Source organism: Cryptomeria japonica, chromosome 7 (genome assembly GCF_030272615.1).
Source record: "Cryptomeria japonica chromosome 7, Sugi_1.0, whole genome shotgun sequence".
Taxonomy (NCBI): Eukaryota; Viridiplantae; Streptophyta; class Pinopsida; order Cupressales; family Cupressaceae; genus Cryptomeria; species Cryptomeria japonica.
In genome coordinates, this window is record NC_081411.1 from 547,136,497 (window position 1) to 547,160,689 (window position 24,193).

The window sequence follows — 24,193 nt, forward strand, 5'->3', positions numbered from 1 at the left end:
ACCAGTACAATTCATACCTCATGTTTGTGCTGCCACTTTAGTGTATCCTATCTCCATTACCCTAGGTCCATTTTGGTCCTCTTTACTCCAACCTTGATGTCACCTATTGACACCACTGATTGGGCCCCATCCTAGAGCTTCCCTCCCCCAATCTCTAAGTTTTTGGTCCTATTTTTGGAGGACTAGGGCATCCCCCAATGCCTCATTCCCCCTTAAACAAATCCCAATTTGGGATCGAGTGAGCTCTCTCCCTCCCTGATGGAATTTGGTCCCCATGGCTACACTTGATCACTGGAGGTTGGCCTAATAAATAATTTACCTAGGGGACCCTATATAAAGACATCCTATCAATTCATTTTGACATCACTCATATACCCTATCATGTGTGCATCCATCAAGCATTCATCATCAAGCATTTTTCAAATATTGAAGGCAACATTTCATCCTTTAAGCATTATGGAGAAAAGTTACATCAATCTTCATGCAAGCATATGTTGGCATTATAACAAACAAGGAGAGATTGTTGGCATTTCAATAAGGATATTGAGAAGGTTGTTGATGATTATGGATAAAACTGATCAAGGATGTTTTACTGTCTTAATATTATTATTTTGTCATTGATGTCAAGAAATTGATTTTCTAATTCAGTATGATGTTGCCATATCTTAAAAAGTATGATTTGATGAATAAGGGGAGAAATAAGTTATTCAATGGGCAACTATTACCGAGTTAGACAATGATGAGATCATGATGTTTAGATTGTTTTGATATCATACATATGTTATTGATTGTAAGGTTAATACTATGCTATGTTACCGAGCAAAGAACCTAGTCGGTAAACCCTAAGGAACCTAGTCAGTAAACCCTAAGGTTATCGCTATCGGTTAATGAAGGCAAAATATCTACCGAGTGAAGTTTAGTATTTACCGAGTTGCAACCGAGTAATAACAAAATGCATTGAATGAATAAAAGCATTATTTAATGGAGGAAGCTGATGAGTTGGCTATGATTAAATGATTGGTATGCTATGAATGAAGTTTGTTAAAGAATCTATGGCAAAGGAAAATTGGCGGGAAGATCTACAACTTAGATTGAACCGCAATACCCTAGCACAAGTTCCAAGAAATGTATGCAAGTTCCAAGGCAAGATAACACATTTTTAGATCAACGAATACATTAAACCTAGACAAAGTTTGAAGATCTGATGGCTATGATTGATCATGGGAAATGTGATCAAGGAGATTAAGTGGTTGGCAAATTGTTTATAAATAGGGAACTGTTGATAAACAATGTATGCAGGCAAGTGTATGCACAGGGATGCTACATAGTGATTACCGAGCACTGAAGCTTGAAGACCTATTTTGTATAACAGAGTATAGAGCCCAGCAGATGGACAAGATGAGTCCTATATTGTATTGAGAAAATAAGAATCTTCTTTAGCATTTTAGATGTGAAGTTGCAGATGGATGTTTATTACTGTTATTTTGTGAAGTGACAGAAAATCTCTTAACCGAGTGGACTTAACAGTCTTATTTGTAAAACCCTCTAGCAAGGTGATATTTTTGATTGAGTGTTTGAAATCCTTTAACAAGGTCACTTATAACAAGGTGAAGATCCTAATAGATCTGAGGGAAATCCCTTAACCAGGTCACATCTAGCAATGTGTTTGTAATCTTTAACAGGATTTGCTTTTAATCGAGCATACTCTAGAAGAGTATATTTCTTAATGGGTCCGAAATCCCACAGTGGTTTTTCCCTATTTGGGTTTCCACGTTAAATTTGGTGTTATGAGTGTTATGATGTTTATATGCTTTTGAGTTTGCATTTTTAGTAGTTTTTGATATATTACTGAAATATATGTTACCGAGGTTGAATCTGATGTTTTTACAGAAGATTAAGTTTGTATGATTCACCCCCCCCTCTCATCTTATTATCTTGGTATTTTTACTTACATTAAGTATCAGAACTATCAATTGGTATTAGAGCTTTGGACTCCAGAAGAAAAAGTTTAAAGGTACTTGAGGCAAAGATCCAAAGATGTATAAGAGGGATGCACCGAAGCTGAACAAGTCAAGTTTCTCTACATGGCAGAAAAGGATGAAGTTGCACCTATCCATTGACAATGGAAGAAATAAAGGAAAAGCAAGAACATATCCAAGAAATGATTGAAATAACATCTGCATTGACCGACTCAGAGTTTAATGATCTAGAAGGTTGCAATGATGCAAAGGCTACGTGGGACAAGCTCATATCAGTGTATGGAGGAGATGAACATGTTCAAAGAGAAAAAGTGGATAGTCTAAGAGGACAACTTGAATCTATGAGGATGAATGAAGGTGAGAACATAACCCAGTATAGTACAAGACTAAAGGAGATTGTCAATCAAATCAAAGGAGCAGGTGGAACCATTGAAGAAAAGGACATAACAAGTAAGTTGTTAAGAACCCTTCTACCAGCTTATGCAATCCGAGTCTCTGCAATCAATGAATTGAGGTCTATACCAAATATGCTACTCTCTTTAGATGCTACTATTGGTAAGCTACATGCATTTGAGTTAAGTAACTTTGATAAAAGTGGGTCATCGGTAAATAAAGTTGAATCTCCATTTAGTTCTTTTCGTCTTGATGAATCTAACGATTACAATGAAAGAAAGTATAAGTACTCTGAAGGAGATCACAGTGGAGCAAGTGAAATATTTTGCAAGAACATGGAGGAAGTACACAAACTGTATGAGGAAATCAGAAAGCAAGAAGAGTTTGAAGAACTATTAGCCAGAAGGTTACCGAGAGGCAAAGGTAAGTATAAAGGAAAACTACCTTTGAAATGTTTCAATTGTGATAAGATAGGACATATGGCTTCTAACTGTCCTGATAAAGAATCTACTGAAAAGAGAGATTACCGAGATGACAGATAGAAAGATAATCATTACAGAGGACACTGAGACCTCAGAAGAAGAGATAGAAAGACATGCTTAATAGCTGATGAGGAATCCAATGATGATAAATCAGATGAAACTGATACAGAGGAAGTAGTTTATGTGGCTATCAAATATGGATCAGATGAAGAAAGGTATGAAGAAAAATCCCTAATATCTCACATAAATACTAATGACTCTTGGATCATAGATAGTGGATGCTCACATCACATGACAGGTGATAAACACAAGTTTGTTATGTTAGAAGACTATGACGGAGGCTATGTAAGATTTCGTAATGATGCACCATGTCCGGTAAAAGGTAAAGGATCTATAACACTTCTTGACAATGCAAGATGCAATGATGTTTATTGGGTTGAAGGTTTGAAATACAATTTGTTGAGTGTAGCACAACTAAACAACACAGGTTACCGAATAGAATTTTAGAAAGGAATTGTCAAAGTTCATGACAAGAATGGAAAGTTAGCTACCACTGGGACACAAACAAAAGGTAATACATTTCACCTTGAATCAACTCAAAATAAGTGTCTATATGCAAAGATAGATGATATCTAGTTATGGCATAAAAGGTTTTGTCATGTAAATTTTGATAATCTGATCAAAATAAGCAAGAAGCACCAAGTAAGAGGTCTACCGAGCCTTGAAAAACTTGAGAATGCTATGTGTCGAGGATGCGAGATGGGTAAAATGACAATATCAAGCTTTACAAGTAAGTCTTACACTTTTAAGGGAATTTTAGATCTTGTGCACACCGACCTTTGTGGTCCTATGAAAGTTCAAAGTTATTATGGTGATAAATATTTCATATTATTTGTGGATGATTACTCAAGGATTATGTCAATTATGTTTTTAAAAGAAAAATCAGAAGCTTTTCAAATGTTTAAATGGTACAAGGCAAGAGTTGAAAACTAAACAAGAAGACAACTGAAATGTCTTAGATCAGATAGAAGAGGAGAGTTCACATCTGATGAGTTCAACTTATTCTGCAATGATCATGGTATTAAAAGACAAGTCTCTACACCAAGAACTCCACAAAAAAATGGAATTGCTGAGAGAAGAAATAGATCTATTGTGGATTGTGCCAGAACCCTGATGATTGAAAAGAAAGTACCACAAAAATTTTGGAGAGAAGCAATAAGCATAGCAGTTTGCACCCTGAACCGAGTACAACTGAAGAAAGGTACTTTGAAGACACCATATGAAATCTGGTATGACAAGAAACCAAATGTAAGTTATTTTAAATTATTTGGAAGTAGATGCTATGTACACAAAAATGATAGAAATGGCAAGTTTGATCAGAAAAGTGAAGAGGAACATTTCTTGGTTATTCCTCTAGAAGTAAAGCATTTAAATGTCTGATCAAATCATCTAACAAAATAGTAGAAAGTGCAAATGTGAAAATTGATGAATTTGCAGAAAGAAATGATGAAGGAAATTCCAAGGAACCAGAAGATTATGATGAATTTGTCTATGTTCAACTGATAAGTCTTACCGAGAGAACTGTTGAAGAAAATGAAGAGAATATCCAGTTACCGAGTGATGAAGAAGATCATACAGAGCCTACCGAGCCTGTATTAGCCAAGTATGTTAGAAGACATCATGCATCAAGTCAGATTATAGGAGATGAGGATGATCCAGTGATGACAAGGAACAAACTGAGATAGAACACATATCTGATATCTGAATTTGAACCGAGAATAGTGAAAGAGGCATTTAACAGTGAAGATTGGATAAATGCTATGACATAAGAGATTGATCAAATCAAGAAGAATGACACATGGACACTAATCCCAAGACCGAAGGACAAAAATGTAATCGATACAAAGTGGATTTTTAGAAACAAGTTGAATGAAAAAGGAGAGGTCATTCAAAATAAAGCTAGACTAGTTTGCAAAGGTTATGCTCAAGAAGAAGGAATTGATTATGGTGAAACTTTTGCACCTGTGGCTAGACTAGAAGGAGTAAGAACATTGTTGGCATATGCTTCTTACAAAAATTTCAAGGTATATCAAATGGATGTCAAATCTGCATTTATGAATGGTATATTAGAAGAAGAAGTTTTTATTGAACAACCTGAAGGATTTGTTGAAAACAAGAATGAAGATCAAGTATGTAAATTGAACAAAGCTTTATATGGTTTGAAACAAGCACCTAGAGCATGGTATGAAAGATTACACTCTTATTTAATCAAGATTGGTTTTATAAGAACAAGTGAAAACAACAATATGTACATGAAGAATGATGAAAATGGAATACTGATCTCACCCATATTTGTTGATGATATAATATTTTGTGGAAATGACTCTCTATGTAAGAACTTTAGAAATGAAATGAGCAAAGAATTTGAGATGTCACTAATCGGTGAGATAAAGTATTTTATAGGTTTACAGATACTGCAAATGAAAAATGAGATTTTCATTACTCAATCCAAGTACATAAAGGAAATCTTGAAGAAATTTGGAATGGAGGATTCAAAACCAGTAAGTACTCCTATGACTACCAACTACAAATTATCAAAGAATGATGAATCTGCATCTGTTGATGAGACAATTTACTGATCCATGATTGGAAAGTTGCAATATGTTGTTCACAATAGGCCAGACATAGCACATGTAGTAGGTATAGTTGCAAGATTCTCTGCAGATCCTAAGGAAACACACATGACAACAATCAAGACAATTTTCAGATACTTGAAAGGCACTAAGGATTATGGCTTAGTATATCAAGAAGGAAATGACTTTGATTTAAAAGTTTATACTGATGCTAATTGGGTAAGCAACATTGATGATAGGAAAAGCACAAGTGGAGGAGCTTTATTTTTAGGAGAAAGACTAGTGAGTTGGCTTAGCAAGAAACAAGGACGTGTTTCACAGTCAACAACAGAAACTGAATACGTTGCTGCAGCATTGAATTATACCAACATAGCATGGATCAAACAACTATTGGAAGGTATAAATGAGAAAGTTACTGAGCTAGTAACTAAATTCTTTGACAATACTAGTGCCATTAACATTTCAAAGAATCTTGTTATGCACTCTAAGACAAAGTACATCTCTATCAAATATCATTATCTTAGAGAAGAAGCTCAAGAAAAGAAAGTGGTGTTGGAGTATGTTAGCACAAAGGAACAAATAGCAGATATCTTCACCAAGCCACTGCCCAGGGACACTTTTGAGTATCTCAGAAGTAAGTTAGGGGTCCTACCCCTATCTTCTACTCACTGACCAAGTTCGATGAAGGCATCAATTCGATGACTCTACAGAATATCTTTAGGAGTTGATGCTGATTTACACACTTTAGGAGGTTTTCTAAAGGTGTGCAGGAAACAAATACAGGGAATAGGAATTGAAGAAAAAATGCTCTGACCGAGACTAAGTTGATACATAACAGTAGGAATTCACTTTATACAGGAAGAAATTATGTTTTAGTTCTTTACTTTTTGGCATTGTTGTCAAAGGGGGAGAAGACTGAAGAAAAGAAAAAGAAGGCTGAAGAGAAAATAAGAGAAGACTAATGTGTGGGGGAGAATTCTGATGATAGAAGGAGAGCATTTCAGAATCTCACAGCAATCCGAATCAATTAGGTCAAATCAATTGGTTTTTCTATCAATGCCAAAGGGGGAGATTGTTGGCATTATAATAGACAAGGAGAGATTGTTGTCATTTCAATAAGGATATTGAGAAGGTTGTTGATGATTATGGATAAAACTGATCAAGGATGTTTTACTGTCTTAATATTATTATTTTGTCATTGATGTCAAGAAATTGATTTTCTAATTCAGTATGATGTTGCCATATCTTAAGAATTATGATTTGATGAATATAAAGATGTCGGTAAAAGACACAGAAAGAATATGATGAATAAGGGGAGAAATAAGTTATTCAATGGGCAACTATTACCGAGTTAGACAATGATGAGATCATGATGTTTAGATTGTTTTGATATCATACATATGTTATTGATTGTAAGGTTAATACTATGCTATGTTACCGAGCAAAGAACCTAGTTCGTAAACCCTAAGGTTATCGCTATCAGTTAATGAAGGCAAAATGTCTACCGAGTGAAGTTTAATATTTACCGAGTTGCAACTGAGTAATAACAGAATGCATTGAATGAATAAAAGCATTATTTAATGAAGGAAGCTGATGAGCTGGCTATGATTAAATGATTGATATGCCATGAATGAAGTTTGTTAAAGAATCTATGGAAAAGGAAAATCGGCAGCAAGATCTACAGCTTAGATTGAACCGCAATACCCTAGCACAAGTTCCAAGAAATGTATGCAAGTTCCAAGGTAGGGTAACACATTTTCAGATCACCGAATACATTGAACCTGGACAAATTTTGAAGATCTGATGGCTATGATTGATCATGGGAAATGTGATCAAGGAGATTAAGCGGTTGGAAAATTGTTTATAAATAGGGAACTGTTGATAAACAATGTATGCAGGCAAGTGTATGCACAGGGATGCTACATAGTGATTACTAAGCACTAAAGCTTGAAGACCTATTCTATATAATAGAGTATAGAGCCTAGCAGATGGACAAGATGAGTCCTATATTGTATTGAGAAAATAAGAATCTTCTTTAGCATTTTAGATGTGAAGTTGCAGATAGATTTTTATTACTGTTATTTTGTGAAGTGACAGAAAATCTCTTAACCGAGTGTACTTAACAGTCTTATTTGTAAAACCCTCTAGCAAGGTGACATTCTGATTGAGTGTTTGAAATCCTTTAACAAAGTCACTTCTAACAAGGTGAAGATCCTAATAGATCTGAGGGAAATCCCTTAACCGGGTCACATCTAGCAATGTGTTTGTAATCTTTAACAGGATTTGCTTTTAACCGAGCATACTCTAGAAGAGTATATTTCTTAGTGGGTCTGAAATCCCACAGTGGTTTTTCCGTATTTGGGTTTCCACATTAAATCTAGTGTTATGAGTGTTATGATGTTTATATGCTTTTGAGTTTGTATGTTTAGCAATTTTTGATATATTACTGAAATATATGTTACCGAGGTTGAATCTGATGTTTTTATGGAAGATTAAGTTTGTATGATTCACCCCCCCCCCTCTCATCTTATTAGTTTGGCATCTGTACTTACATTAAGTATTGGAACTATCAGCATATGTGTGTTTGATTAGGTCTTTCATGTACATGTTTTTTTCATGCGATTACATTCAACATTTGCGATTACATTTAAAGAGAATTGCATCACCAATCTTCCTATTAGTCATTGAATTTTCAGGTATATCTACTAGCATTTACTTTAGTATTTACATTATTCAATTCAAGGTTAATTCCTAAATTGGGGTTTGAGCTAATGAAAGCCCCTATCCACAACACTTCATTCTCTCTTTTTGTGTGTAGGGAATTTACTCAAGAGTTGTATTTAAGGAGTAGGATTCAAGATGTTATTGATAATAATACCATATCTATGGCCGATATGAATGACAAAGGAAAAAAATCCATAGCTCCTCCTAATCAAAACCTCCAAATCTTTACTAATCCTTTGCCTTCCCATTCTACTAATGTGGTTGAGTTTGAGCCTGTTGTATATTCTCCCAATGACCTCGGTGTTGAGTCCAATAATATTGTGAATATTGTTGACAAACCTACACCTCCTAATGATCTATGCATTACCTCTGATCCTAGTGAGACTATTGTTGCACCTGATGGCCCACTATATATCACTATGAAGATCAAAGGCAAACTCTCATGAGGGGTTCTTATTGATCCAACATGTATGTGAGTGTGATCACTAAATAATACTTTATACTTTACAATTGCATCAAGTACATATGATAAATTGATGTAGTGGTCTTCTACTGTTCATAAATATCTAAAATTCCCTCTTATGGCACTATTATAACAATTAATCATAGCATTTACCAGCCCACAATGAGGCATGAAGATGTCACCCTTTATTTCTTTTTTCTTAAACAATTCTAGCCTCTTAAGCCTCAAAGTGATGCTCTTTTTCTATCCTATAAAAAGTGGAAGAATGAGATGATCTTATCTTTGAGTAAGCCTAGAGATCCTAGACCTATTCCTCCTCATGATATACTCTATATACTTCCTACACCTTCTATTCCTCCTATATATGCTACAGTCCTGCCTCATACATCTTACAAAGGGAAGCACTCGACATCTCCTATTTTTCAACCTAGTAGGCCTTCTCCCATTCATTCATCTTTAAAGGAAGAAAAGAAGCCTATGTCCATTGATCCTAAACCTTCACAACCCTCAACTAAAAATAAATGAAACCATTGTTCAAGAGAACGCAGATGGAGATGTCATGCTAAGGCTCGTGAACTTGCTTCTCAAGATATTCCTCTCTGAAGACACCAAATGTTGACTTAGTCCAATTTGTCCAACCTTAGCCTAACCCTGGGGAGGAAGTTCAACATAAATCACCAAGATTAAAAATTCTTAAGAAAGATGATGGTTCATGCTCTATTTGTATTAGAGATCCTATTTTTATTAATATTGATGAAGAAAAGGATGATGATATTGTTCACAATAGAAATGTTGAATATAATGATATTAATGATATGTATGAGCTTGTTAATGTTGATAATGATTTATCTAAACAATTTTCAAAAGCATTAATCCTAGCTCCTACTAATAGACAAAGTGACTCATCATTAGAGTATGGACCTTGTTTAGAACTTGTAGTAGCTCCATCTATCGTGCTCAAAGTTGCTCTTCTTGCATCTTGTCTACCTTCCCAAAACAATGTTCGGCAAGATTGGGAGGTAGATATTTTACTTGATTAGCTTCATTCATGTCGTAGATTCTCTCTCCTCTCTTTCTTGTTCATAATGTGTTTCCCTCATGATGTGTTTTTCTGTTATGTTAGGTTCTCTTTAGATGACCCTTGCCCCTCTGTTGGTGCAATCTTAGGTTCTCTTTAGATGACCATTATCCTTTGATTTGTGCTTTCTTGGGGATATCTAATTGTAGTAATGTGGTTATCTTTGGATGCATGCTACCTTAAAGCAATTGCCCTCGATAAGGTGTATGCAATCACTTCAACGTGGGGGCATACACTCTGCTCATTGTTTCACTTTATGCACACACCATAATAAATTTTGATACTCAAATTACTTTGCAAACTGATCCTTTTGATTTATAATTTAGTATTTTTTCTTTTTTCATGACTCATAGTAAGTGAACCTTACTAGGCTAGTAGTCATAATTCTCTCTCTTTCTTCTTTCTTATGGTGTCCCTTTTATATTTATATTGAAGTAGTAAGATCCTAAAGTCCCTTGCAGGCTTAGTGTGTCTTGTCTCTTTGATGTCTTGATGAAAGTTTTCAATGCAAACCTTTGCACTTTACTGTGAGTATGCTTAGTCTCATACTCTCACTTAAGTGGGGGCTAAATGTAGTATCCTAAATTGTACTCACCTATAATTGTTTCCTCACTTGGGCCTCACTTTGGCGTTTATCCTGTAAGACCTGATTGGAACTCTTATTCTTCTCACACCTCCCATCAAACTCAATTTTATCACTTTCTACACTTTCTTCCCCCTTAATCCTAGAGCCCTGATTCCTAGGACCATGGCGCCCAGTGCCATGGTCCTCTTAAAAAGGACCCATTTTGGGGCTTCATAACGGTCACCCAATTTGGCTAGGGACCTAGATCACATGTCATCCTATGTCAGAAATTCAATTTTTTTTTTACCAATAGGTATAAAAGGAGGTATGCCCCTCTCATTTCAAAACCTAATCCAAAAATTCAACATCATCATACACTAGAAAATTCAAGTGATCAAACAATCAGTCTTCTATCAAGCATTGGAGCAGAGGTGAAGCCAATATTCAAGCATTGGAGATGACATTCATGTTCTACATTTTATGAAGACTATCTACATGAAACCATAATTCCTTGTGAAGACAAACAAAACTTCATTAAAGGTATATCATTATTGCTTAAGACATTTTCAGCCTTTCCCTCAAAAGGATAGTATTTTATTGCAGTACTTCATTTACATTTCAATTCAAATTCATGATTAATTCCAAAATTGGGGTTTGACATAAGGCAAACCCCTATTTCTAAAAATTTTCCCCTTTTCAGTATGTGCAAGAATAGGTATAAGGCTGTGTTTCGGAGGATCAACTGGGTTCATAGAGATGAATAGGTTCCTCTTTGGACAACAAAATCTTTAGAGGACCAAGGCAACCACAACCATGGTCCCAACAATTCAGGTTGAATTTCTAGAAATAGATTTGAACCTTCATCTACTACTCAAATCCAAGTTTGTGGCCCCGTTTGACAACTATAGCTCACTGTTCATGCATAATTGATTCAATAACTCATTATTGTACCCTAATCTTGAATTCATTCAAATTCAATTCAATTTAAAGGGGAAGAAGAGCCCAACTTAAGAGTCCCTGAATTAGAACATAATCTAGGTCTATTAGGCTTAGATCTATCAAATTCATATCTTTCCCCGATGTGATGGTAATTAAGGAAAAAAATCCTAATTTTTCACCATTACAAAAAGGAATACTAGGATGTACCTGTGTGTGAAAACGAGAATAAGTATCTACAAGTTGTAAGACACAACACTTCAATTAAGTCATTACATGTATGGTTAGATAGATATAATTATGAATAATAAAACCATAACAAATCGACCAATTGCCTTCTAAAAGATGAGAGTATAGACTTGCTCTCAGATTTGTATAAGCAATACCAGTGACTAGACTACACCAAGAGGAAGGATTTAATCTATATGGGCATGATATTAAGCTAAATGGATGCAAGATTATGCTAGATGGATGAATGGAAAGCTATATGAATTCAAGAAATCATAATTGAACTAAATATACAAAAAAGCTAAACTCAGATGCAAAAATCTCAAAAAGGCAAGCATGATATCTTCAATGACTCTAGAGAAAAAACTGTATAATAACAATAAATCTCTGGGCTGTTTTGAATGAGAGATGAAGGCTGAATTTATAGAGAATCACAAGAGAGACCAACGGTCAAGATCAATTAGCAATGAGCGGTTGAGATTATTCAAGAAAAAACATAATTAAGGATAACTGAAATAATTGAGAGATCAGATTCAGTTAACCTTGAGATAGATTCCAATTATAGTTTGATTAAAATGCATTCAAATTATAAGTTTGAGTTTGCATTGGAGATAAAATTCAATTAATTCCATGCAATTTCTTTGATTTATTCAAGAAAAAAAGTCTTTTCAATGCAACTGGATTTCTTTTCTCAAGAGCTTTGAGTTCCAATTTTAGAGAATGATTAATAATTCAATTAATTACTTTTTTTATTTCAAGTTATCTCAATTTAGAAGAAGAAATAATATCTCAAGTTTGATTTCTATCTCCATTCAATTCTTTTATTTTATTTTCAATTTAACTCTTGCTTTGCATATTGATTCCTCTTTTGTAATAAATTAATTCCTTTTTAATGATTAATGGAAAATTTATTAATTAGTTAAATATGCTAAGATATTTAAGAAATTAAATAGGATAATTGATCAAAATGATTTTCATGGAATGATTTGATTAATGTAGAATAATTCACTTGTCATGTGATATTTAATGATTGAAGAATTAATTAATTGTGTGCTCAAAGTTGATTTAATTGCCTTTGGTTAGGACCTTGGTGATGTTGTTGAGATTAGGGGCCCATGGTTTAGGTGACCAATTTTAGGGTATTACATTTGCTCCTCTTTGAATTAATGTGCGAGCAACGCGTTGGTTCAAAGAATAGTTGATGTCTACGAGATACCAGTTTTGAACTTGATTGATCACAAACCAGATGAAGAGAGAGGTGTTTAGCTTATTTTGAAGCAATGAAACTGAACAAAGTTGATTAAAGTGATACCGATCCCAAACTTGATTGAACTAGGAATGATGAAGAGCAAAGATACCAAACTTGAACTTGATTGATCAAGAAGCGGATCTTACTGATCTAGAACTTGATTGAACTAGACACAGTGAGCGAAGATAAAATCAATCTTGAACTTGATGGATCAAGACACGATGAGTGAAGATAAATTGTCTAGCTTGATTTGATGTGATGAAACTGAACACCTTCTTAGATTGAGCATGTGATCAAAGATACTCTTTAAACTTTTGATTGAGTTTAAACGAATAATCAGCTTGATGAAAAGTGATGAAACTGATTAACGTTAAGAGACTGATTCAGATGAAGGCAATATCAACTTGAATTGAAGCGATGAAATTGATATACCGCTAGAGAATGATTTGATTCAGATGATCGAGAAAGCTAAACTTGATATGAAGCGATGAAGCTGAGATGCCCTTAGCGATAAGGTCTTGTTTGATTTTCTTTAGTTGAAAAGATTTTTGCTCGAATTTTGATGAAGATTTGAAATTTTCTCGACTTTGAAGATGTGAGGTCATGAGGTCATGAGTATGCCCCCTCGGGAGCGAAATCAAAAGATAGAGAGGGTACATGATTTTAGGAAATTGTTGGCGATGATAATGAATTGAACACAAAGATTGAGTCAGAGGATCATTGAAGATTTGGTGATGATTGATTTGAAATTGACCAAAAATTGAAGAAAAGAATGAGAATGTTGAAAGCACTAAGTGGTCTCAATTGTGCAAAATTGACTAGAATAACGATCTCAAATTTTGATTTCGATCCCGAAAATGGAATCGGGATGGGCAAATTAGCTAAGGGTACAATTTTCATGTCCATTGGAGCAAGTTGAAAAATAAGGGTTTTGGCTATATAAGGGGTCCAAGTGTCATTTTCAATTCATTTTAACCTCTCCAAGTTTCAAATTTGAAAAGCCTTCTACAAATAAAAAATGGCCATTCTGATCCAGGAGCATCGATTCAAGTGCCAGAGATGTTATAATCGACCGCAGAACTACGAGCTAGTGGTAAGTAATCAATGTGATGCCTTCACATTTCATCAAGTTTGAATTTTGGTTGAATTTTTTGCTTTTTAATGTCATTCAAAATCGGTCATTATCATTTTGTCATTCGAGATGATACTGTCTCTCGTACGAAAAATTGTCCTTTTGTAGTTTATCGTATTAGGCCATATGTTTTATCGTCTGGGGTCATCCCATGTATCATACGAGAGTTTTCTTGATAGCCCATTTTATCATGCAAGTGTATGTCTTTTTCCATATGGGAGTCTTTTATCGTGTTATATGAATTCCTGACTCGTACAAGTTTTTGCTTCGTCTGTGAAATGTCATATGGAAAATAGTGAGCATTTTTAAGGGTCAAAGCATGGAATTTTTATTTGGCATTTGGTGTATTTGGATTTGCGTGATGTTGAACATGTTGTATAGCATAATTTGAATGACTTGTTGATGCTCTGTTGTTTGATTCTTGCAGGTTCGACTACCACATATCTTGTTTTGGTGTGTCTATCCTCCTACAATGAGGCTAGTCCATGAGCTATCAGATATAGATAGAGCACATATTGATTTGTGCAGCTTTTGTGTGATATCCATGTGAATCACGGGATGCTTACTACACTTGTTGAGCAGTTCCATTATAAGCATAACACCTTTCATCTACTAGTTGGAGAGATGACTATTACACCAGAGGATGTTTACAGGATTTTGAGGATTTCATTTGCTAGGGATAAGGTTGACTACAATTTTGCTCAGAGTTCTGGTATCTTAGCCTTGAGACTCATTTTTCATGATGACGACATCCTTGAGCAGGCTATCAATTGGGATGATATGATGGATAGATTCAGTGAGAAGTTTCTACTGGCATATGTATTAGCAGGGTTCGTTGGTTGTTTCATTATACCGGACAGGGGACAATAGGGCTTCTTATGTGGTTGGGATAGGATGCTCAAGAGACTACTGACTCATCCTAAGAGATTAGGGTGGGGATCTTGTTTCTTATCCCACATGTATCATGATATGCATGAGATTGCATATAGGGACAGGAAGAGAATGGCAGTAGGAGTGTTGGTTCTAGAGATTTGGGCTTGGGAGCATATACCAGTTTGTAGAGCTATTATTGATGATGCCAGAGATCCACACATGCCGATCATTTATAGATATTCTAGATACATTACTCAGCCCCATCTAGGCAAGACAGAGTATTGGTGACAACAACTTGATTATCTTATCGTTGTTGTATGGAGACCATACAGGGGTCTAGAGTTGTTGGATGACTAGAGAGCTCAACAGAGAGAAATGTTCACGACCTGTCCTCTTATTGGCAGATCTATTACCATTATTGAGACATTTGTTGTATCTTGGGTTATGAGGTAGTATGGCAGGCCTTAGGGGATTTCATAGGAGTTCACCAACTATTCCTGTTATGGGGATGAGGAGAGACGAGGATGGGCCACTAGGTTGTCATGCGTGTTGAGCATGCAGGATCTTATTGGATTGCAGTGACTTCAATGGGACTATATGGAGGATATTGCAGATGCAGTGGTATTGCCCCAAAATAGGGATTAGATCCAGCATCATTCCTTCCCTAGATTTATGGATCTGGTTGAGCATGCACCTCTCATAGAGGAGGCTGAGGATGAGGCCCTTTCATAATCACAGGTATAGAAACAGGCACAGGGATGGAGAGTGGAGGGTCCTAGGTGGGTAGGTGGTGATCCTGGTGCTAGCAACAACAAAGTACCACCTAGGGGGAAACAAAGATAGAGAGAGGAGGGTGGATCCCTAGGATATGTTGGTGTTGGGGCTAGTGGTGCTAAGACAGTGGAGGGTGGAGGTGAGGAGGGTTGAGAAGCTCGTAGACAGAAGCAACAGTGAAGGGATGAGAAGGGTGCAAAGGGAGGCAGAGATGGAGATGGAGATGGAGAGCCTATGAGGGAGCAGGGGGCAGCTGATCCAGTACGGTCCATGAGAGAAAGATTAGCAGGTCTGCTATCATAGTTGATAGTGGCTCAGACACATCTTGCAAAGTGGGACCAACAACTGGTGGAGGTTAGAGATGAGTGCGATCATCAGCTCACTGAGATGATGACAGAGAAAGATGCTCTTCAGCAGGAGGTGTTACATCAAACAAGTCGGGCAACATATTATGTTACAGCTTATAGTGTAACAATTCCTATAGCGTAGCAAGTTGTCCCATATTCTCAGTATATGGCACAATCTGAGGGAGCTCGGGAACCTATGCAGGATGCTAGTCAGCAGGCTCCACCTCCTCCACCACCTAGCGATGAGGGAGAGGCACAGAGCTAGATTTTTATAGCTCTTAGATTTTTTTATATACCCAATTTTTTTGTAGCCCATATGATTCTTACTCTGATGGGAGGTTGTAGATAACAGTTGATATCATTTGTACCTTGAAACTTTTATTTTTACTCCAAGATATTTATGATGATATATACGAGATCTTGATTTGATTTCATCGTACTTGTGTTGATTGAGTATGAGATGTTTTTCTATATGCTTTATTCTATATGTATGCATATTTCTTTAGTATGGATGTATGTAATGCAAATGAATATGGATGTTTATTTTTGTTTCTTTTCATATGCAAATAAATGATGAAAATGAGTAACTAGTAATGCAAAATTTTAGTTTTCTTATGTAATAATATGAATGCAAACAAGTATATAATGAAATGTATGGATCTATATAAGATGTTTATGTATGCAGCTAACATCTCAATACACAAGTACTTGATCAGAGAAATGATGAAAAAGAGACCACTTAGCTCAGAAATAACGATACTTCAAACTCTCATTCAGAAGATAAAGAAATCATTGTTATCATGCAGAAATCACTCAAAATGCACAAAATGCAGACTGAATGCAACCTAAACCTAGTCATTGGATTTGGAATGCTTGATTTTTATCACTGAGCATTTACAAACATAATAGGAAGAATAGAGTCCCTTCCTTTTCATGTGCAATATTAATTATCTTGTCCGCAATGACCTTTTTTTTGTTCATATCCTTGGACAGAGTACGCATGCATTCAGATTGCACATTTAAAGAAATTCCCTCAAAATAGACAAAAAATGATACCAACCTCCCTGTAGCATACAAATAAGCAGAGTCGGGGTATGTGTGGCGATTTCACCTTGATGTGAAAGCACTTATCAGAGACACCCAACTAATTAGATGTTTTCAGATCATCAGGATCATTCCTACTGTACGTTAGGAAATAGGAAATCATCACAAAACAAGATAAACGTAATAGCTCAAATACAAACGCATTCATTGCAATGAATCTATCCTAAGACACACTCAATAGAGACATGAAACAAAAGCATTCAAAAGCAAAGATTATGCAAACCATAGGCAAGATTTGAATACTCCTTCATGCGGCTCCATTGTTCTTCTTTCCTCTCCAAATAGTTGTGGATCTCACCTACAAGTGCACACACAATTGAAAGCAAGTAGACGGGATTTTTGATCAAGAGTACTAGAAGTGTAAATTCGATAGTCTGATTAAGGATTAGGGGATTGATTGAAGAAATTCATCCAATTTATAAATAAATTGGAGAAAAGACAAGATTAGCATGATTCAATTCAAATGGAAATTGCAAATCAATTATGTCAATTATGACAAATTATGACAAATTATGCACTTTCTATGCAAAATTTGTTGATTGATGATTTATGACAAATTATGACAAACTTATATGTCAAAAATTGATTGATTGTCAATTATGACAAATTTATGACAAATTGTCATGTCATTTCCATGAATTTAGGAGAGAAATAGGAGGAAATGAAATTAAGAATTTAGAAAATTAGAAAATTAGAAAAAGAGGAAAATTAGGAATTAAGAATTAGGTAAATTAATTAAGAATTTGTCATTTATTAATTAATTCACAAAAAGAGGAATAATTAGCCAATTAAATGAACATTTAATTGTGACAAGAAGACCTAGGATAAATAAATAAATTATTTAACCTAGAGGGAGAATGGAGAGAAAATGACAAACAAGGTTAAATTAGAAATGCAAGGACGACAATTAGGTCTTGATATAAAATTGATTTGATGTTGATTCGATCATGATTTTGAATTGATTTGATTGATAAACAATTGAGATTGATTGACAAATTGACCAATATTGACAAAGAGACCAAATTGATATGTGCCAATTGACATGATTGAAGAGGACAAGGATCGATGACGAATCGATCGTAAAATGACGAGATTGACAAGATTGACCAAAATCATGATTAAAGATTGCTATCGACAAGACCTAATTCAAAAGCGAGAAAATTGAAGAATGCAGAAGAAGGACTCGATGCTTGCAAATGATAAAGACCAAGTGTGTGACATAGGAGAAATGTTAATGCGACGCAAAAACCTAAAATGAGGCAATGCGCAAATGTTAAAGTATGATTCCACAAGCGTTGACCATTTTTAGGTGTCTACACCTACAAGAAGAAAACAAAGAAAATATTATGCCCCCAATCCTTGCTCCTCTTAGTCAAGATAGACTTCCTTGAGTTACTCAGAGGGAATAATAATTAAAAACCAATATAAAATTCAGCACACAAAGAAAATTTCAATCATATCTCAAACCATTTTGTCATTGTTTTCAGTAATGTTGTTTTGCTTGTTTACTCAGTGATAAAACTCTTCAGTAGTTAGGAGATAGGTGACTGACTCAGATTGGATGACTTGGTATCACTAGCGGAATGATGACTTGGTTGATACTTCTTAGGACACATAAAATGTTCATTCGATTACCCTAAGACTAGGACATTGATCAGTTTCAAGCCATGAGGGTTCTAAAAGAACCAGGATGTCACAAAAGCAACTAAAATATATGTACAAGTGAAATCAAAGATGCAAGAAAGCGGGAAATGGCAATGTTATGTTGATAGATGGAGCACTTGAGTACAAGAGGTGCCTATTTGCCAGGTTTTTTTTTTTCATGACATTTTATGATTTTTATGATTTTTTCCAGGACCTTTTTAGCTATACAGGTTGTTGGAGCAGAGAATACTAAGTGAAGAATTTCTTCAAGTGGATGGTGTTGATCGGTTCACGGAGCTGTTCTCCTTCTAATGTTGAGAGTTGATAGGCACCAGAGCCAAAGACTGCAGTAACGATGTAGGGACCCAGCCAGTTGGATTCAAACTTCCCTTTGTTGTCTCGAAACTGTTCATTTTTAGGATTTTCTCCCAGAACAAGGTCACCAACCTAAAATTCTCATTGTCTGACCTTATTTCTATATCCTTTAGATATTCTCTTTTGATAGACTCTTAGATGATCAAACACCACTTGTTGACGTTCATCCAACAACTTGAGTTCTTGCAATCTAGATATTGTGTAGTCTTCATCAGTAACGAGGCCTTGCAAAGAAACTCTTAAAGACAGTATTTCCACCTCAATAGGTAAAACTGCTTTAGATCCATACACCAAATAAAAATGGTGTAGGGGAACCCCTTCAACATGATCATTCAAGCTCAGAGGAGGAAGGATGAGACCTTAAACATGCCTTAGGACTTTTTCCTTGTGTTTTCAGTTATGCATTTTGTGTTTGAAATAAAAGACCCCATCTTGTGAGCCAAACTCCTATTTTGGCATCTTGATAAGCCAATTAGGACTTTTGGACAAAAGGGGACTAAGTATGCTTAGGATAGGTTTGTCCTAGTCATTTTTTCTTTATGTGCTTCTAGAGTGTTTAGAGGTGTTAGTCTTGACCCAAGTCATTCAGGTGCAATAAATGACATTTTTGACAACTTTGTGAGCAACTTTTTGTGCAATTTTTGAATTCTTGTTGGTCTAACTTCTCCAATGGATCTAACCTCTTGTTTTTGGCTAGGAGAAGTTGTAGAGGGGTATAAACACCTTGAGGACACAATTCCCAATGGGATACTATATGGAGAAAGTATCTCTAATTGCAAACAATAAGAAATTCTGAGTTTTTCCTGCAAACTGTGATGTTTTGGCATGGGGTATGGAATTGTATGGATTGGGACCAATCCCCAATGTTGTTATTTTATTAGTGCAGTGAGTTACCAATGATTTGGTCTTGATTTGAGGTCTTTATTGTTTTTTTTTCTCCAGATATCTAAGTTTTGCTATAGGTACTCGGAAAACTAGGGTTTTGCCTAGGGTTTTGCCTTCCCATGGCCATGACTTGCAACCCGTTCATCTAAAACTCATGGAAGTGGGTGGGATGCAATTGTGGCCTATGTATCTATGAATTAAAAGTAATTTTGTAGAAGGAGTAAGGGAGATGTGTGTTTGATCAGTCCCTAGGTAGACATCTCTATGTGGCTACCTAGCCCTTAGACTGCAATAATTACCCAAGAAGACAATTGGTGATGATTCCAGGAATTTAACCCTAGAAAATATAATGGTTTATGGTTCCCTGCATGCCCATGGAGTTGTGGTTATATGGTGTGTCCAGTTTGATATAGTTGCTTCACAAATAGAGGCCTAATTAACCCTTTAAGATAGTTGGTCATCATCGGGTTTAGACCTTTCCTTAGCAGATCTTGACCTCTCCTTTTGGAGGATTGTCTAGGACCATAAAGCATATTTGAATCTATGATTTATTTTCTAGGGTGTTTGGAAAATTTTGGACTTAAGGTCCCATTACCTGTCTCCAAGGGCTACAAGCAAATAGTCCTAATTGTGAAGGTGTCATAGGGAATTGGGTTGAATCCTTGAAACCAATGTTTGGTATGGTCCATGTGAGTGTTTTATGATCCAAAATAGGGGTTGTGAAGGCCAAGAACCTTAGGAGGTTTCATGATGCATGATGCAGCAAGTTACTCAATTGAGTAGTATGAATCTTGGAGTGAAATGAGGAATTGGAACTAAGATTGTAGAGTCTTGCCTTGTAGGATCCTATTGGTGTTTTGAGGGGTCAGTGTCATGCATCTTGAAGTGTTTGACAAGATACAAGGAGGGCTACGCATCAAGTGGTATCAGAGCTAGTAATGGATTTGGTAAAGAGATAGTGATTCTGAGAAAATGGCAGAGGGAGAGGATGAAGTCCCTAGGGGACCAATCACCAACATGGAATTGGAAAAGATTGTGAGAGAGCAGGCCAATGCTTATAAGGCCATACAAAAGGAGATAGAGAGATTGAGGGGTAGAGTAAATGGGAAGGAAGATGGAGGTATCGGTAGCGGTGAAGAAGGGGATGAAGATGAGATCCCTATGCCAGAGGAAGAGATGATTCCTCCTGACCAGAGGCACTTCCTTAATGCCCTCAAGTCCATGGAGAGAAGAACCATGGAGCAGAAGATTCATTTTCCAACTTTCACTGGGAAGATGGAACCAGATATAGTGGTGGATTAGATAGACTCCCTGTCCAGTTTCTTTGAATGTGAAGACATTACACGACACCAAAAGGTGAATATTTCTAAATCCAAGTTGAAGGGAGCCACCCTAAATTGGTGGAACTTTGTCCAGGAAGAGAGAGAAAAGGACAACAAACCCAAGATTTTTTCTTGGAAAAAGATTATTTCCCTAGTAAAGGAGGCTTATGTACCCAAGGATTATGAAGTTCAACTCCATAAGAGGAGGCAAAATCTCAAGAAGAAGGAGATGGATGTGAACTCTTACACTGAGGAGTTCCAAAGGCTATGTATGAAGACTAAGACAAAGGAGGAGGAGAGTGAAAAGGTTTCCTGGTACCTAAATGGATTAAAGTACAACATCCAAGAAGAACTAAACCTCCTTAGCCCGGATACAATTGGTAAATGCCATCAACTTGCCATCAAGGTGGAAGAGAAAATCAAAAGGAGACAAGAGAAGAAAAATAAAGGAAGAGGAAGACAACAAAGGGGTTGAAGGGAAATGGTTTTGGAAACCAAGGTGAACCAAATCAAGAAGGCACTAAAGGAGAAAGTAGTCAAAATAACAATGGAGGATACAATAAGAGGGGTAACTTCAGAGGAATAAGACCACCATTTAGGAGAAGATCTCAAGGTATAGGTCCAATCAGATGCTATAACTACAATCAAGAAGGGCACATGGACAATAGGTGTCTTGACAAGCCTGCTAGTTCCATGGGGGAAAGAAGTAACTTAATCCAAGAGTCTGATTGCCAAAGTGTGGCAAGTGCAAATACATATTAGAGTGTCAATACCCCTGATAGCTATGGTTACCCTGAAAGAGGTGAAGCTTTGATGACCAGAAGATCAGTAACTACCATGAAGGTGGCTAACAAAGAACCCCCACATAGAAAGTCTATATTCAAGACCACTTGCAAAGCAGGTGGAAAGGTATGCAAGGTTCTAATATATTCTAGATCAACTAAAAACTTTGTGTCTCTAGAAATGGTGGAGAAGCTAAAATTGAGAAGACTACCTCATCCTTGCCCCTGCAAGGTCTCATGGCTCACCCAAGGTTAGAAAGTTGTTGTGGAAGAGAAGGTTTGGGTAGAATTATAGATTGGAGCCTATAAGGATAGGTTGTTGTTTGAAATTGCAAAGATGGATGCTTTCCATCTCCTATTTGGGAGACCATGGCAATTTGATTTGAAGGCACAACATGATGGTGCTAGGAGCACATTCAATCACCAAAGATGGTAAGGTGATAGAGTTATTACCTTTGATGGAGAGTGAGGGGGAAACAAAAGCAAAGGAGGCCAAGGTGTTGGTGGTAGGAGGAAAGTAATTCTTGAAGAAGATAGCAGATGAAGGCATTGTTTGTTATTCTCATATTCCTAGTCCCAAAGTGACAAAGGTGGAGAAGTTTGAAGACAAGAAAGGAGACAGATTGAGGTTGGTTGACCCTGCAGTGCAAGAATTACTAAACAAGTACAAAGTTGTCATCTCTGATGGCATGCCAAGGATACTACCTCCTATGAGGGATATAAATCATTGCATAGACCTTATACCTAGATCCACTGTGCCTAACAAAGAAACATATAAGCTCACCCCAGATCAGAATGTTGAGATGGAAAAACAGGTTGAAGAACTATTGGAGTCCAGACTGATTGGCAAAAGTTTGAGCCCATGTGCAGTCCTTGCAGTCTTGGTACCCAAAAAGGAAGGCACTTGGAGACTTTGCATAGACTCAATGGCCATCAATGAAATTACTATTAGGTATAGATTTCCAATGCCTAGAATTGAGGGTTTGTTAGATTGCTTGGGGGGTGCTAGGTATTTTACAAAAATTGACTTGAAAAATGGCTATCATTAGATTAGGATTAGGCCAGGAGATGAGTGGAAGACTGCATTTAAAACAAATGAGGGGTTGTATGAGTGGAAGGTCATGCCCTTTGGCTTATGTAATGCACCAAGTACCTTTATGAGGTTAATGAATGAATTTTTGAGGGATTTCATAGGAAAATTTGTCATAGTCTACCTAGATGACATTCTAATTTTCAGTCAAACCAAAGAAGAGCACCTAAAACATGTAGACCTGGTCTTAAGGAGATTGTATGAAGAGAAATTAATGATCAATTTGGAAAAGTGTTTCTTTATGCAAGAAGAGATCATTTACTTGGGATTTGTAATCTCATATGGTGAGTTGAAAATGGATCAAGAAAAGGTGAGTGCTATATTGTCTTGGCCTACACCTAGAACAATGAATGATGTTAGGAGCTTCCATGGTTTAGCCACATTCTATAGGAAATTTATAAGGGGATTTATCCATATTTGTGCTCCAATGCTTGACACCATAAAGGGAGGACAAAACTGCAGGTTCAGTTAGACTAAAGAGGCCGATAACTCCTTTGAAACATTGAAGAAGAAAGTTGCAGAGTAGCCAGTCCTTGCCCTACCTGATTTCAACAAAATCTTCCAAGTGGAATGTGATGCCAGTCACATGGCTATTGGGGTAGTGCTTAGTCAGGAAGGAAGGCCCACTGCCTTCTTCAGTGAGAAATTAAATGAGGCAAAGAGGAGGTACTCATCCTATGACCTAGAGATGTATGCTCTAGTGCAATTCTTGACGAAGTGGAGACACTACTTGCTACCAAAGGAGTTCATAGTCTTCACAGACAACTAGGCCCTCAGTTTCATATATATCCAAGAAAAGTTGAACCTTAGGCATATGAAGTGGTTAGAGACCCTACAAGCCTTCACTTTCACTTTTAAGCATAAGAAAGGGGTCAAGAATAAGGTGGCAGATGCTTTGAGCAGAAGAGTATTAACCACAAATCAGATCCAGATGGAGAGTGTTGGAATAGACTCTTTGAAGGCCATGTATGAGGATGATGAAGACGTTGGAAATATTTACAAGGTATGTGCATCTTTTGATGAGCAGTTCCATGTTGATTTCTTTGAATTTCTGATACAATATGGACTATTGTTTAAGGGTACACAATTGTGCATACCCAAATTCTCTATGAGACTAAACATAATCAGGGAGAAG